This window comes from Mesocricetus auratus, unplaced genomic scaffold (genome assembly GCF_017639785.1).
Source record: "Mesocricetus auratus isolate SY011 unplaced genomic scaffold, BCM_Maur_2.0 Super-Scaffold_100029, whole genome shotgun sequence".
NCBI lineage: Eukaryota > Metazoa > Chordata > Mammalia > Rodentia > Cricetidae > Mesocricetus > Mesocricetus auratus.
In genome coordinates this window covers 7240600-7256883 of record NW_024429210.1, presented here as the reverse complement: position 1 = coordinate 7256883, position 16284 = coordinate 7240600, and the positions used below count along the sequence as shown (strand labels likewise).

Sequence of the window (16284 nt, the reverse complement as noted above, 5' to 3'; positions counted from 1 at the left end):
TATCAAAGAGGTCAAAGGCATTGCATGTTAAGTTGGATGTGGCACCACCATGCCTCCACTCACTCACCGACTCTTACCCCAGCACCACATCAAACTGAACCCTGGAATGGGATGACGGCTCCACAAAAGTGTGGAGACGCAGTCTACCTGTGGCTTCCTTGTCATATCTCACGACCCACAGTTATGTCACACTGCATTCACAAATCCCAAGCATGCGGTCGTCTTCATCCTAACTACACATTATCGGCTTCTCAAAATGTACCACTTAAGACTCACACTTAACAAGAGCTTTCACTTCCAAAAGTTATCCACAGAAACTGCCTAACTGTATAAACACGCATAATCGGGCCTGCTCATTCCAGCCTTCCACAGAAATAGATCAAATGTCTGACAGCAGAGGGAATGACAGGCACACTAGGAGCCATCCACACACCAAAACACAGGCTAGCTACTGAAAGAGCTAGGTAGGACTCTGTGTTCAATAACAAAGCAGCACAAATTGTAATGGGGAGTTAAAGAGAAGACAAAGGAAACTCCCATGATTGAATTTTGAACATCAGTTATCAGCTCCAAGTTAGGTTGTTTTTGCTGACATTCTCATCAGACAAATGTTCTTCTACTATTCAATATGAAAAAATAAATGGAGATCCTGTACCAATTTTGACTTGTGGGATGTAAGGTTATATAGATTTTTACACTGTGTCATATTTTTCCATATTTTAAGCTTCTAAGAATAAGCAAGTACTCTGAATTGACAAAGTAAGCAAAATAGAAGTGGTCTTACTTGTGAAAAACAGACGCGGACAGCTCTCTGTTTTTGGACCTCACCATCCTTCTATGAATACAGGAGACACCAGAGGAGTGTTCTGAGTACAGTATGGGTCTGCTTTAGTTTGTGTGTGGGGGGGGGGATTGGCTAAGCATGCCCTTCCATGGAGCTGCTAGCCTGCCCTCCCCAGGTCTCCCAAGCCTGCACATAACATAATGCCTATGGGTGGCAACTTTTCCCTAACACTAATGGCTTTTCAGGTGTCTGGTGTAAATACTAAGACAAGAGCAGGAATGGAGATTTTTGTTTTTAGAAAAAGACAGTCACAGTGTAACCAAGACTCACATTTAGTTCCAATTTAACTGTTTAATTCCAACAACTTGGAATTCCAACAGAATGGAACTTTTTTCATCTCATCTTTTTAGGAGGGATGCTCAAGAAGACATACAGATATTTCTAAGAAACAGAATGGGCAGCTGGGAAAAAAGGCCATGTTCTGTATCATGGTGCTTTCATTAGCAGATCTTCGTTTATTAACACTTTTGTATAAAGTACAGCATTAGTTACATAGGACCCCATCATTTTTATTTTTAGTTCACAAATCATTTATTTTATAGATAGGTCCATCTTTTTTCCTAGTTTGTACCAGGTGACAGGGGAAAAAGAAGCAGATAATGCAGAGTGACTGCACAGTGTCTATGTGATGCTTCTGCTAGAAGCTGTCTTCCAAATCACAACCACAAATATTGTTTAGCCAGCGTGAATTTGGCAGTCAAATGTTCGCTGAAGCAGAGGGAATCACTCCAGGGCTCCATATGGAACTGTCTGGTGCTTTGTGGTTGGGACATCTCAAACTCCTCTGAGTTCTACTCGTTCATCATATCCTGGCACCTTCTCATCGTGTTCTAATGTTATTTTGCTGCCAGTGGTTCACACAAAATCCATTAATCGTGGAGCAGAAATAAGAAGCTGTTCATTGTCTTTACTGCACAGGTGCTATAGAAAGCAAAACTTAAAAATGGGTGTGCGCCACTGAATAGCTGAGCTTCACAGGATTTTGTTTTCCACTGTGGGAATAACCGTTTTTTCATCAGTTTGCTTATCATGTAGCTTGCAATGGAAATAGGTAAATATATGTTACTAGTATCAGAAAGAGTAGATGGGGAGGAAGAATGATCAATGGGTAGGGAGTAAAAGCATTAGTAGTGACAGCATGGATTGCTTGTGCAGACTATGGTGTTTGAGTTTCCATAACCACATGCTACACCTTATGAGCACATATTTCTGCATATGCTCACATATTAAACATTGTTACGAAAACAAATTTAGGAACATTTAGTCTAAATTTGAAGATAATTTCATGTTAAAAGGGTAATGTCTTGTTCCAGATCTCTAACAAGCTCAGTAAAAACCAGTTTTTAAAAACCTGAATTTAGAGGCAGCTATCTCTTTAAAAAACAAAATGCATTTTTTCTACCATTTAGGTAGCATATGACAAGCTACCACACTATGATAGGATATAACAGCATTCCAGATCTTGGATAAAATGGTTTTGAATAAAGAGCATATTTCAGATTAGCTCAATAGTCATATCCAGCCTCTTGGAAGGAATGATTATTTTGGTGTCAGGGAGATGGCTCATTGGATAAAAGTATTTGCCACACAACCCAAAGACCTGAATTCCATCACCAGAACATCCTGGGAACCCATGTAAAAACTCTGACATGATGCCACACATCTGTAATCACAGCCTTCCCTTGGTGAGATGGAAGTGAAATGGGAGAATCGGGAGGAAACTCACAGGCCCGGTAGCTGGGAGTGTGTGCACAGTGGAAACGAGAGACTGTTTCAACAAGGTGGGAAGTTCAAAACCAGCTCCTGAAAGTTGCTCTCTGATGGCCACACATGTACCTTGGCAAAAGCATGCATATACATGTGCACACAGACTTGTGTGTGCACAAGCATGTGCACATACATACCTATACACACACACACACACACACACACACACCCCTGCATACACACAAACAAAATATGCACTAAAGAAAAAAAACAGAAATGTTGGCTTTCAATAGTTTTAGTTACTTTAAATCTTCATACAGAATATTAAGTTTCTTTTAACTCTGTGGTGGCAAACACACAAACTGCCTTCCCAGGTGTATGAAAATGACAGAATCTGTATAAACAATTAATTAGACACATTGATACTCAAGGAAACTGGTCAGTTTCACTCTAAGGAACAAAGCACTTTATGAAGTCAATGGAGGGAAAGGATAGGTATAGGTTACTAGAGGCACTCCCTGGACCTCCCAGAAAATGGAACAGATTAACGGTATTGGTGATTCCTGACCCACATGGTTTTGTGACGTTAGCTAGGGGGTGGTACTGTGGTGCATGTTGTCTCAAATATTAGCAGGGCGTTCTCTAACATTTATGTTTCTGTGTTGTAAGCTGCTAAATATAGCCGTGCAGCAAACGTATCTGACACAGCTGGGACACACACATGACAGAAACTGAGCAAGATCATATGGCATGGTAATGTTGTAGTTATCATTGCACTTTGTGATGTTCACACAGTGACAAAATATTGTGCCCCAGCTTTAAGTTAGGCGAGACTGTGCTAGGTTTGTAAACATCTTAGTCAGAATTACTTGAGCACCAAGTGCTCAATTACTCATGCCTATGGGAGCAGCCACGGCTGTGAGTCTGCAGTGGCATGTTTCACGTGCAGTCTTGCTATCCTTCATCCTCCAGACACACACATGGGTCTTCTGGGCGCTCAGCACACTACCTCAAGTAGGGAGCATCTTTATAAAACCCTTAAATTTTGCTGTTTCCCCATAAGAATCCAGAAATACGAAGGTGTCAGCTCTTCTCATTTTATGCTCAGAACTTCTCAGTATTCAGTCTTCAATTATGACTTGTCTACTCCATAGATGTTTTTTTATCCAAATAGCCAGATGTAGCTGTGGCTAAATCTTAGCAGTCATGATACTCGGGGTTCAACCCCATCACCAACAAGCAGCAATGAAAACAGAGTATGTGTTGGGAACAATGTTTACCATAAGTACTTGTCAGACAACCTGGATCCATTAAAACCTGGAGGCTTTGCTTCTTTTTCTGCACAACCACTAATTAGGATGACATTTTATAATCCACCCTGGATGCCATCAAATCTTAGCTGGCATGTCTAATCTGGGGCCCTTGAACCATAAGCAGCCACATGAGGCTGAAGATAGTAACGCATGCTGCCCAACACAAAACTTCCTAAACCATTATGAACTTTGGGAATTTGTTTTCTTCCGTAACTCAATTGAGAGGTTGTTAAGCAGGCACTTTGTGATGATGACATACTTTCGCAGTGTTAGAAGTATGGCTGTGGCTGCTAAGGTAACATTGAGATGGTCCCTGGGTTTCTCAGCTGTGCCCCTGATTTGTTCACAGGAGTCAGTCTGCAAGAGGGGTCAAGGAATAGCTGTTTCCACTGTGAGGTCACAAAAACTTCTAGAGCCTGCTTCTCTTTGATTGTAAGTGACTATTTACTCAGACAGTAGCAGAGGGAATCCTCTCTTAGCAGCAAAAAGCCATTTGAAAAACATATACTGGTTGACAAACTCCTTAGAACAAGGGAGGAAAAAAAAAGCCAGAAAAAGTAGCTGCAAATGAGCTCTGCAGGTGATCACACCACAGCGCGAGCCTTGGCGGTTTCTGTGTGTGTCCCTTTGCAGCCGTTTTTAGCCACGAGCCATACCAAGTTGTGGTGTTTTTATGAGGGAGCCACAGTAACATTGACCATTTGATCCAGAGACATGTATGCTCGAGAATGAAATTATGACCTAAAATAACAATCATAATTTAAAATAATACTTTAGGACAAATTATACTTCAAGTCAAATTATACTAAAAAGTCTAAAATCAGAATCAAACTTTCAATGGGATTTTTCTTGAATGAGAAGTCACTGTAGTGTAAATCGTTCATATTTGCAAAAAAAATGTGGAGGATAGCTATTTAGCTCTTAATATTTCCGATTGTTTTTTGCTGACACAAAGGGCCAGATAAAATCAGATTAAAAACAGATAAATGCAGGTTTATTGGGTGCGGCTCCTGGGCCAGAGAATGGGGCCAGAGAAGCTGCTCATTCCCGCTAAGACTTTAGGAGAGAAGTGGTGGCGTGCCAGCCAGGAGATGGGGCTGTGCCAAGCACGGTCAAATGCTGGGTCCCTGGAAGGCACTTGGGTGTCATTCATCCCTTCATAGTTTTTCTCTGTGGGGGCCCATGGGGTTGGGGGAAGTAGGACAGACAGGGTTTCCCAGCATCTGTAAGAGGGAGCAGGGGCTCCAAGGGAACAATTACCATCACTGAGTTTACCGGTTTACTTTTTCACTTGAGTTAAACAGCCTTCTCAGTGCCGCTGACGTGCACTGTATGAAATGAAGCCAAGGAACAATGACCCGCTGGCCCTAGGTTATGTTTCCTGATTGGCGGCCCAAGCTCACCTTCCTGGAATGTAAACGAAAGAATTAAAAAACATCATTAATTTGGACTTTTTTTGAGACAAGGTCTCCCTCTGTAGTCCAGGCTATCCTAGAATACACTGTACTTACTATGTAGCTCAGACTAGCCTCACGCTGACAGTAATGCTTTTATCTCAGCCGCCCCAGTGCTGGAATTACAGAGGTGAGTCACCACATCTAGCTAAACGGGCATTCTTAGATGAAGAAAGGCATTGCTCCCTCAGAGCTGCTGGTGCCAACAGAGTCGAGGAAAGTGAGGCGCGTGACACTGGCATTTCTTCATTAAGAATATTCATCGCCGATGACAAATTGTGGGTTACTCAGTACTATGTAGAAGAGTCATATACACCATTGGTATTGTTAAAGTAACCCAAAAGACAGGTCCTAATCTTTTTCAATTTATAGATGAAAAAAATGAGGTTCATGACAGTTCATTTGTCAAGGGCACATCACCAACATGTGATATGAATGGGATCAATCCAGCCTGTTTTGGAGTCCAATTTAGATCCTGATAGTCATGTGTTCAGGCAATGGTAAGTAAGTTGGAGCTCTGTGAACTATGATCTCCGCTCACTTAGGCAACTTATTTACTATGTGGCCTTGGGGAATGCAAATGGCTTATTCTGTGCCCCAGTTCCTTTGTGATAAACTACCTGCCTTTCTGTAAACCGGGTTATTAAAGAAAATTCAAAGTCCATAGAGAAATGCCCATTGCAGTATAGTAAACATTTAACAAGTGCTTCCCTATTGTCGTTAGCCACAGGTGGTCTGCTCTATTCAACATTACACAAGTGTTTTTCTGAATACATACACTCCCTGCTAATGTGTGTTCTATAAACTGGATCTTTAGTAAGGTCAAGTATTTTTTTTCTTCTATTTTTTTTAACATGAGCATAGATACTCTACTCTTTGTGGAAGGAAAAAATAAAAACTAAACAATACAATGCAAGTAATGAATTTTTGGTACATAAAAAATGCTACATTGTTTAGCCAGATAAGTACTATATTGCTTAGCCTGATATTGTTTTGACTGGCTCAGCTCCCAGGAAAAGCAGAAATAGCTCCAGTTGGATGTTCCTGTCCAGTTGAGCCTGCTGAGTGAGTGCTACTTTAATGCAGTATTTTGGTTGCCTTTTCTCCTGCTGTGCAGACCAAAGAGAAGGTTGAGGGGAGACAATCAGGCACACAGAGCCTGGGTGTAGGCTGGCGCTGGGCTCCTGGTGGGTAGCAAACCCGCTTTGCCAGGGATGAGGAAAGGCTTCCTGAAGTATCTTTCCAGGTTTACCTTGGGGAGACAAGGGATAGTTACAAGTGGGAGCCGGAAATGAGGAGACAGAAGGCAACACTCTGAATTGTGTAGAAAAGGACAGAGAAGCAGCATTCTTGCGAAGTTGACCTAGATAGGAAGGATGGGGAAAAGAAGCTCTTCAGGGTCGTGGAGTGAGGCCATAATATCAGTTGGGTGGGGATGGTTATCAGACTAGCATCTGTGGCAGACTAGAAGAAAATGTTCACCTTAGTAGGACAGTTACCACCCAATCCCGGGTGTTACCCAAGTTTTCAGCTGCTTGGAAAGGGAATAAGATGAATCAAAGTTGCTGAACATTGTCCAGCCTTAGGGAAGCCTTTGGTGTGCACAATGTTAGAGAATTGCTGACAGGCAAACTTGCTCCATTTTCAAGCAGGGTAAGCTTATGCAGATAAATATCTACCTGATGGAAAGGAGAAAAAAATATAAGCAGTCAGTACAATGTGATGCTCATGCATTTAAAGACAGATTAGTTAGTAGCATATCAAGGAAGCCCAGTGAATGCAGAGTATACTATTTAATTGGTTCATTTCGAGGTGCCAATATGATGTACTAGCTAAAGCCAACAGTATACAGGGATGCAATCTTTGAGGCAAGTCTTCTAGTTCAACTGCACTTTGAAATGAACAGCAATGTTGAAATGTAAGCCAAATGAACCCTTTCCTGCAATTTGCTTTTTGGTCCTGGTGTTTTGTCACAACGATAGAAAACCTACCTAGCCAGGTGGTGGTGGCACACATCTTTAATCTCAGAACTCGGGAAGCAGAGGTCAGCAGATCTCTGTGAGTTTGAGGCCGGGCCGGACTACAGAGTGAGTTTCAGGACAGAGTCTAAAGTTACACAGAGAAACCCTGTCTCAAAAAAAAAAAAAAAAAAAAAAGAAAGAAAGAAAGAAAGAAAAAGAAAAGAACACTGAAGGCTGGAACTATGGGGTCACAGGGATAGTATTTCTCTAGCATGCATGAAGTCCTGGGTTCTACCCCTAGGACCTGGGGGTGCAGATAAAGAAGGGAAAATGGAGGTGGCTGAAAGGATTTCCTGAGTTGACCCCAAGTTAAACAAAGCATGATAGTAAGAGGTCTCACTTGTACTCAGATGGAAAGTTTTGTGTGGTGCCACAGAACTCTGCTTTGTTCCCTATTTTCATCAAGGTTATGTAAATAGAGCAACAGAAACAATGTCATGAAGTGTATGGGGACTGGATGACAAATGGAGTCTGTGGTGGCCTCAGAAGTTATAATGAAGAAGTGTTGATAAAATGGTATTGATTTAAGAGGGGGTAGGTGACAGTCGCTTCCTTGGTTCACAACTGCATGCATACAGGTGTGGGTGTGGTGGATGGATTCGGAGTTGTAAGTATCCAGTAACCCTGCTCTGACGGCACATGTCCCAGAGGCTCTGGAACAACCTTTTGGAATGGGAGTATTGATCCTAGGGATGCCAGGAGAACAATGTTCAGTCTTGGGAAGGGAACAACTAGCTGTCTTCAAACTAAGCAAGCAGCCAAAGGTGGGATGGGGAGGGGTGAGGAACCTATGTGCTATAAGAGTGCCAAAATAAAGGTGACAGAGAGACAGACACAGGTACCTTTAGCAAACAGTGGTATTGGGAAAAAATGTCATCTAGCATCGTATCTGGTCACGGCAAGTTGCCTGCAGCTAGAAGTATTCAAATAGACTTCAAGACTTCCTGCCTCTTGATCCCCCCCCCCACACACACACACTGCCACTCTACCCTCTGGGAACAATAATGATATGTAGTAAGGCTCGGCTGTTATTGACACCAAAATAGAGATGACTGGTGCGGTGTTAAGTACTCTCCAGTGGCTGGCTTCCCTGGGCGGGTTGGTGGTGGTGCTGAGTCTCCAGGGATGGACAGTGAGGCCTTGCAAGAGGTCAGTCCTCACACATGGTGCTCTAGAGAGAGCGGAAGTGGAGGTCCTCTTTCATGGCCATGCATAACCGCAGCTATGAACACAATTACTCTGCAGTAAACAGCTGTGGTGACTCTAAAACAATTTAGACAACAGAAGGAACGGCAGGAGAGAATTTCCTGCCAGCCTCTCTCTTCAGGGTCCTGACGCCCACCTCAAACGCTGCACCCAGTCCCAGAGGACCTGGCCCCAAAGATGTTTCCAAGATGTAACTAATGTAACTGTTTACAACGAACAGCTGTCAGGGAGAGGTTGCTGTTGTGTGTATAATACAACTGTGACTGGAGCAACCTTATGACCATGAGCTCACGCTGTCCTCCAGGAAGCTACTGCCTGTGTGAAATACTTGACATAATTAAAATTGGAAAACTAGGTCAGCCAGCCCCTGGGCTGTTTAGGTGAGAGTGTTTGTGAGCTCCTAGCTCCTCCTGTCTCTGAACATAATCAACTGTCTTGAAACGGGATGTGGTTGAGACAAGAGGGCATTGGCAGCCTCTGCTGATGTGGAGAGATCCTGGAGAGGCTCCTGGATGCTGGTCTCCATTTGGATTGGTTACCGAACCTAGCATGAAAATGATGCTTCTAAGCTCAGGGTCTCAGAGAACTGATGAAAGAAAGGTAGACTGTAAGCTGGGCATGCGTGTGGTGCCAGCTCCTCTAGAGGCTGAGGCTGGATGGTCATTTGATTCCAGGAGCTCAGGATCCTCATGGGCAATATAACAATAGCCTGTCTTGGGGCTGGCAAGATGGCTTAGGACAAATGTGCCTCACTATCAAGAGTGAGGCCAGCCTGCTCTACACAGAGAGATCTAGCACAGCTAGGATGGTTACACAGAGAAACTCTGTCTCTAACAGCAACGGCAACAACAACAGAAGCCCAAAAATAAAAGCAAAAAAGATCAAAACCAAACAACAACAGCAACAAAAACAGAGTGAGGACTTGAGTTTGATCCCCAAGATTTGCATGGTAGGAGAAGAAAATCCTTGAAAGTCTCTTACCACCTCCTAGGCACTGTGACCCACTGCACACACATAGGCCCACAAACACACACACATACTACAGAAATACATAGAAGATACATTTTAAATGTTTAAAGGATGTTATTTCAAGAAAAGGAAGGAGATGCTGTAAGAACAGGAAGACCAGGTGATGTAACAGGACACCCTGCTTTTGTGGGGACCTGACCCTGAGAGTAGGCATGCAGACTGGCCTTAGGAGGATGCTGTCCATCTTTGTGAGGACTTGTCAGTGCAGCTGCAGCCTGGTGAGAAGAGACTGCCCTTAGAAGAAAGACACAGCTGTCCATCGCTCCTCCCTTGACAAGAAGAGAGATGGCAGCCGTGGAACCCCACTGTCCTGACCGTAGATCTAAAACCACCAAAGTGCCTGGTGCTCTTTCCAACCACTATGTGAATTCCTGCTGGCATCTGAGACTGACATGCTACTTAGCTATGCCAAGAGAGTATTGTATCACTCACAGAGCACAGTCCCTCACCATCATGGCTCACTATCACGCTATCTTTCTACTTCCCAGGGCCCAATGGTAACTTTCAACTCCCATTAAGAACATTGCCAGTGCTGGGGCCGGAAACAAAACTAGTCAGATGTGACTGCTTGCCTCAATACTGGCACCTGTTGCATAATCAGAAATTTCTGTGTAATCTAATGAGACAAGGGGAAAATGAAGCTCAGTGGTGTTGTGGGAATGGGTTCATGATCCATCTAATCTCAGAGAACCAACTAGCAGGACTATGCAGAGAACACTGGATCCGTGGGTTATGAGCAAGCGGGAGAAAGGATTCATAAGTGTGGCAGGGTCTGCCCTCTCTGTCGTCTCTTGGATTCTCTTTTGGCCACAGTGAGGCTGCCTGGGGCTTTTGTTTTATCTGTCACTTAGGAAATTTGAAGATTTGTGGGAGCAAGGATTCAAACTGTTTAGTTAACGGGCTGACAGATAACACTCACATGCTTTAGTAATGCACCTACTGTCTCAGCTGCTTTCTGCCTCTTTGTAAGAAGTAAAAGCTCTGAGTCCTTGAATCTCCAAAGGTGCTGCAGGAAGGACGGGTTTGCCTGTGCTTGTCTGTTTTTGATAATTGAATTAGTTTATTTTTACATTGTTGGATGAACATACCCTTTGAAATAAAATTAGGATGGTAGATACCCAAGTAGAAACAAAAACAGACAAAACGAACAATAATATCCATATAGCATTTACATATTCAGATTTTTCTATACATACATGAGAGATAGGTAGACTTATCCACAAAAATTGGGTTCCATCAAACATCACTTCTGACACTCGATTTTGTCAGCTGATCAGTATGTCTTAATGTTTTATTTTCTTTTTACTTTCTGTGGTGTTGGGAATTGAACACAGAGCCTTGTACATAGCAGGCAAGCATCTTACCCCTGAGTTACATCCCTGTTCTAAATTTTATTTTAATAAATGTTTTGCCTATGAAATAACCTTTCCTGGATGATGCAGATATTGCATTTTACAGTGTTACCATCATTATATTGGTATGATTATGAACTTATATGGCAAAGCAGTTACTCATTGTTGCAAGAAATATTAAGTGAGTTCTTTCACCAGTACTGTCTGCTGAAGGCTAAAGATTAGTTAGTCAAGGAAGCATGAGCAATGTAGGTACTGGGGCAGAAAACCAATGAGTGCACATTTTTGCTTCTGTTAAGGCTATGAACATCCTCATTTTCCTTGCCTTATGCTGTGCAATCAAGTGGATCCCGGAGAGAAAGATTCTTTATTCTATCAGCATGACCACACAAAAGTGACTGTGGGGTCCACAGTAAAAGAAATACGTGTGTGTGTGTGTGTGTGTGTGTGTGTGTGTGTGTGTGTTTGAGCATGCATGCATGTGCACACATCAGTTATGTATTGTTGGAAGGCATGGCTAATTTTTTTAGTATATTTAAAATAAGTCTTCCAACTTCTTCTGGGATAAGCACTCATTTTATAAGTATGAAAACTCACAGAATGAATGTCAAGTTTGTAAAGTGTGCCAATGGATCAAGAGTACCAAAAAGCAGGCGGCAGAAAATGGAAAAAAAAAAAGGCTTACATGCTTTGGTGAACATGAAAAACCATTTCTTTTGTCACTAATCAGTTCACTCTGAAAAAACTCACTGCTGGGCAAATCACAAAACCCATCTCAGCCCCCAGGTGCTGGGCACATCAACTGGATCAAAGTCTGATTGATGTCTACTATTCTCTATGTACTCTCCCCACGTACATGGAGGCAGATGTAGGGTGTATGGGTCCTGAGGTTAGCTTACAAAATCAGATGCAAATTACATGTGGGTACTTAAAATAGGAAATAACAACTTAAAAAGCCTTGCCAGAACACTGTGAGCCCCTCTGAAGGGGGCTTTTATTTCATAAGGCCTCTTGTCAATGTGGCATGATTGGCTTACCTGTTTTCCCTTTGAGTTGAGTGTGTTGCCAGTTTACTTTGTTTCATTATTTCCTATTGAAACAATGCTGGGAAAGAAAAGTCTGGCAGTGGTGGGGAGAGGTTGTCACTTGATGTTATTCATGCAACAGGTACAAAGTTGGCCTCCCCTCCTCTCTATGAGAAAGACTGGGCCATTGGGCAGAAAGCACGGCAGTGGCATTTCCAGACAGTATGCCTTAGGGAAGGGGCTGTCTATGAGTGGCTCTTAGATTTGAGGAGTGGTAGCAACTGTTTACAGCTTTCGTGTTAAAATTCTAGAACCAGTGATTTAGGCTGAAGTATTACAATAGCCAAGAATGTAATCCACGCAAGTGTTCATCAATAGACAAATGGCAAAAGAAAGTGTGGTACATACACAAGATGAACTATTATGCAGCCACAAGAAAGAGTGAAACTTGTCATAACAAGGACGAACTTAGGGACATCATTTCTGTGCTTTAGAACAGACACAGAAAGACACGTATCTTACAATCTCACTTATTTGTGAAATCTAAAAAACCCAGTGATCTCATGGAGAATGGATGGCTAGACAGGAGTGGGAGAGGGAAATGGAGAAGGGGAGGAGAGTAGGCAGTGATTGGTTACAGCTGCAAGTCTGTATCACCGCCTCTATTTACTAATAACATACTTATATTGTAAAACAGCTACAAGAGAAGACCTTGTGTGTTCCACCTTAAAGAAGTGGCATGTGTGTGTGGTGCTGGATGTGGTAATTACCACGGTTTGATCATTACACATTGTACACATACATTATACTCTATAAATTTGTACAGTTATTGTGTCAATTTAAAAAGAGAGGTGGAGGGGGAAGGGAGGCAGCTGGAAAGGGAGAGGCAGAGAGGAAGAAAGCAGGAAGTGAGACCAGAGCCCAGTTCGTTGTGTGGTCTGCAGTAAGGCACAATGCCCCTGGCTTAATCGTCCTAGCAAGTGACAGGAAGTCAGTAGACATGCATATGGAGTGTTTCTGAGGAGTGAAGGAAAAACATTTATGTCACTTTCATTCCACTCCATTGGTCGGATTACACTGACTTGGGACACAGAGGTGTTGGTTAACATCCAATGTAGGCAGAGCCTCCAGAATGTCAGGGAGAAGCTGTGAAGAAAAACCACCACCCTAGCTAGGTCTTTGCCATGTTGTAGGCAGCAAGGATTCTCACAAGCATCCTGGAGACCAGAGACCACAGGGGGCAGACACGTTGTTACAAGAGAAAGCTGCTTCGGAGAGGTTTCTGTTTCTCGGGAGCCAATAAATATCCAATTCACAAGTGTGGAAAAGGAAGCTTAATGAAGAGTGGCTTGGCCTGGAACACCTCATCACTCACAGCACTGTGGAAAAATATTTTGATTTTCCTAGTCCCAGAGATGACAAAGCGTCACATCTTCTCAGAAGCTAACTAGATGAGAATAGAACATACAAGTTTAAATAACAGGCGGCCTGATGTCTACTGCTTGCTGTTACTTTTATGAGGAAGCAGAAAAAATAGAGATTCCCTAGACAGACCATGGGATATTCCCACCGAATGTGATCAGTTCCAATCCACTGCTGCTGTGGATTCAACTGTGAGTGCATCGATGCACCTGCGCCTGAGCCACAGGACTCTAGATTGCCACGGCAGACACTAGACAACTAAGACTTAGAGGTGTGTCAGTGGGAGTGAGAAGATTTCACAGAAGGACAAGATGAGCTGAGCAGGGGAGAGTGAGAGGACCAGGGAATCCTGTGGTGTTTAGTGGGTCTCAAGCTGAGCTTGCTTCCCCCCCCCTCCCGCCCCCGTTGTTGAAGACTAGGAAGAGATGAGGATTTGCTTTCTCCTGTTTAACTAGTGAATATTATTTTACTTTCGTGTATGCTGTGTGCTCACATACTAGATGAGTCTTTGTGTGTCTTTCTGTGTGTGCACATTAATTCTTTCATTGTACAAATTAGGAAACGGGGGGCTCTGGGCCCCATCCCTATAGCTGTCCAATGCCAGGAGATATGCATGTAACACAGCTTGTCTTCTTAGAGGATGGAGCATAGCTCAGCATAAGCTAAACTGCTTCAGAGACTGCATTCTCTTTAGTGTGCCCACATGTAAGAGAATACCAATGATCGGTAGCATCTTTGCATGTGTGCTATGTAGCTACTTTCCTTCAGTCTTCAGAATAGCCCTAGCATTTGGTCTGCTTAGAGGAAAGGAGGTTACATTTGAGAAAAGTCAAGTGACTTGAACTTGCAACTAACTAGATGTGTAGGAAGAAAGGTAACATAACAGAGCCTGGCAAAGTCTGCCATATTTTGTGGGGCCTGAAGCTTTTGCAACAAGAGGCAAACATAGAGAGAGGTGATAATAGATTGTCAGATCAAAATGCACTGTATAAATGCATGAAATTTTCAATGAATTAATAAAAATTTTTCAAAACATCTGAATTCTGAGTTCATGGTCAGGAACTTAGCCATTGGACAGAAATGAAGGAGAACCTCACAGGGTGAAGTCTCCCTAGCTGCTCAGGGTCCATGCCTGCCTTCAAAGACAACCTACCACCCCCCCATGTCCCTTCCTCACTTGGTCCCTCCCGAATTCCCTTACCCTCTCTCACTAGGAAAAAAAACACAAATAAAGGACACAGAGATAAGCCTGCCATTCTATACTATTTACTGAGCCATAACTATAAATAACACACGTTTCAGTTTTCCCTTTTCTGCTTTCTTTGAGGAATCTAGTCAACTAAGTCTTCTGGAACTTATTTCTTCGTATACTGTTAAGCGTGATGAGAGTCGCAGATCCAAATGCTTTCAAGGAGAGAAGAGGCACAATGGACATGACCACACCGTCCTTCCTTCCAGAAGGGGATAATTACTAAGAGCATAAGACAGTCCCAACATGTCTACACACCCAAAGGCCCAAGATGTCTAGGGAGATCCTGCCATCCATTCTGGTGACTCAATCTATACGTCAGAGACTGTCTCTCACCCAGGAGAAAGTTGCAAAAGAACAAGAACAACAAGCTGGTGTCTTTCTTCCAGGTCATCACAAGTTGATAGATGTTAAAGCAGAGCTCACAGGATCCCGTTGAAATTCTGCAAGTTACCTTGGACAGTGCACTTCAGTCTTCCAAGGCTGATGAATTCCCGATGATATGAATCATAGTTTTACATGGCTGAAAATGCTTCTGCTAGATTCTTTTGGGCTTTTCTCATTTTCTAAAAATAATTGTTTTGCTTGCCAATGAGTAGGATCTGCCCAGGTCCTATGAAATAAACCTCTGTGAAAATGTAATCCCACAGCAACTAAATTGGACAGAAACACACCTTCTTTTAGAAATACACCAGAAGAGTATGTATTTCTTTTCACCTTCTTTTTCTCTAAACAGGTCCTAGATGACAACATGGATGCAAAGCCTGAAAGTTTGGAAGTATCATATAAGAATGATAAAAGAAAATTATTAGGGTGTTTTTGAAGCAAATCGCTGTCCCTGTTTGAAGTAGAAAGCCAACCCTTACACATTCTTACTCCTTCCTACTCTGTAACTTATGATTTCCAGGATAAAGGTTCTCTCCAAAGTAATGTGTCCTCACTGTCCAAATAAGTGGCCTGTGGAAGCTTCCTGATGACTGCATATGCTTCCGGGATGTGCCTTTCTCCCAAATGACTCTTCCACAGCTGTGGATGCACCTACATAGATAGCTGCCTGCAACCCACTTCTCAGGAAGAGCTGACAAAGCAAACCACATGAGCTTGGCATCTGCACAAGGCAGCTGCCTCTTATGACTGACTGAGCTCTCTCCTGAGGATAAGGAGCTGGATGATGGGTTGAGCCATTTCATTTTTCTCCTCATCAGTCAGTGGAAACTTGTTTCCACAGATTCATTTCCCAAATGAAGGAATGTTATCACCAGATGTCACCCCTTCGGGATAAACATATTCTTCATAATAGGGAACACTGGACTTCATGGAGCCACTCCTTGGCTCTGTATAATAGCTTTTACTTTTTATATATCTAACATGAGCCGTGTTACAGATTTTTCGGTGGATATACTTCCTGTCGCACACATGGTTTTGCCATCATCTGCAATAGAACCAATATTTTTATAAAGCCAGCTGCTCTGTGTCCATTGGCAGTCCTGCACCTCCATGGCCTGGACAACTCCCAGAGGTACCACAGCCTTTAAGACCAGATGGGGGAAATGTAGCACCCCTCTTTACCCCCAACCCCACTCCCACCCCCAGGATGGTCAAGCATAGTACCACCTGAGAAAGATGTGCAGATAACCACACCAATTTCTTCCCTGCCCCCAA

General features: G+C 43.0%; 1 protein-coding gene across 3 annotated transcripts in view; it reads right to left on the bottom strand.

The window, feature by feature from the left end:
- Nucleotides 1–16284, bottom strand: part of Egfr (epidermal growth factor receptor) — a 168939-nt gene that overhangs the window by 89106 nt on the left and 63549 nt on the right. The gene's annotated exons all lie outside the window — the stretch shown is intronic.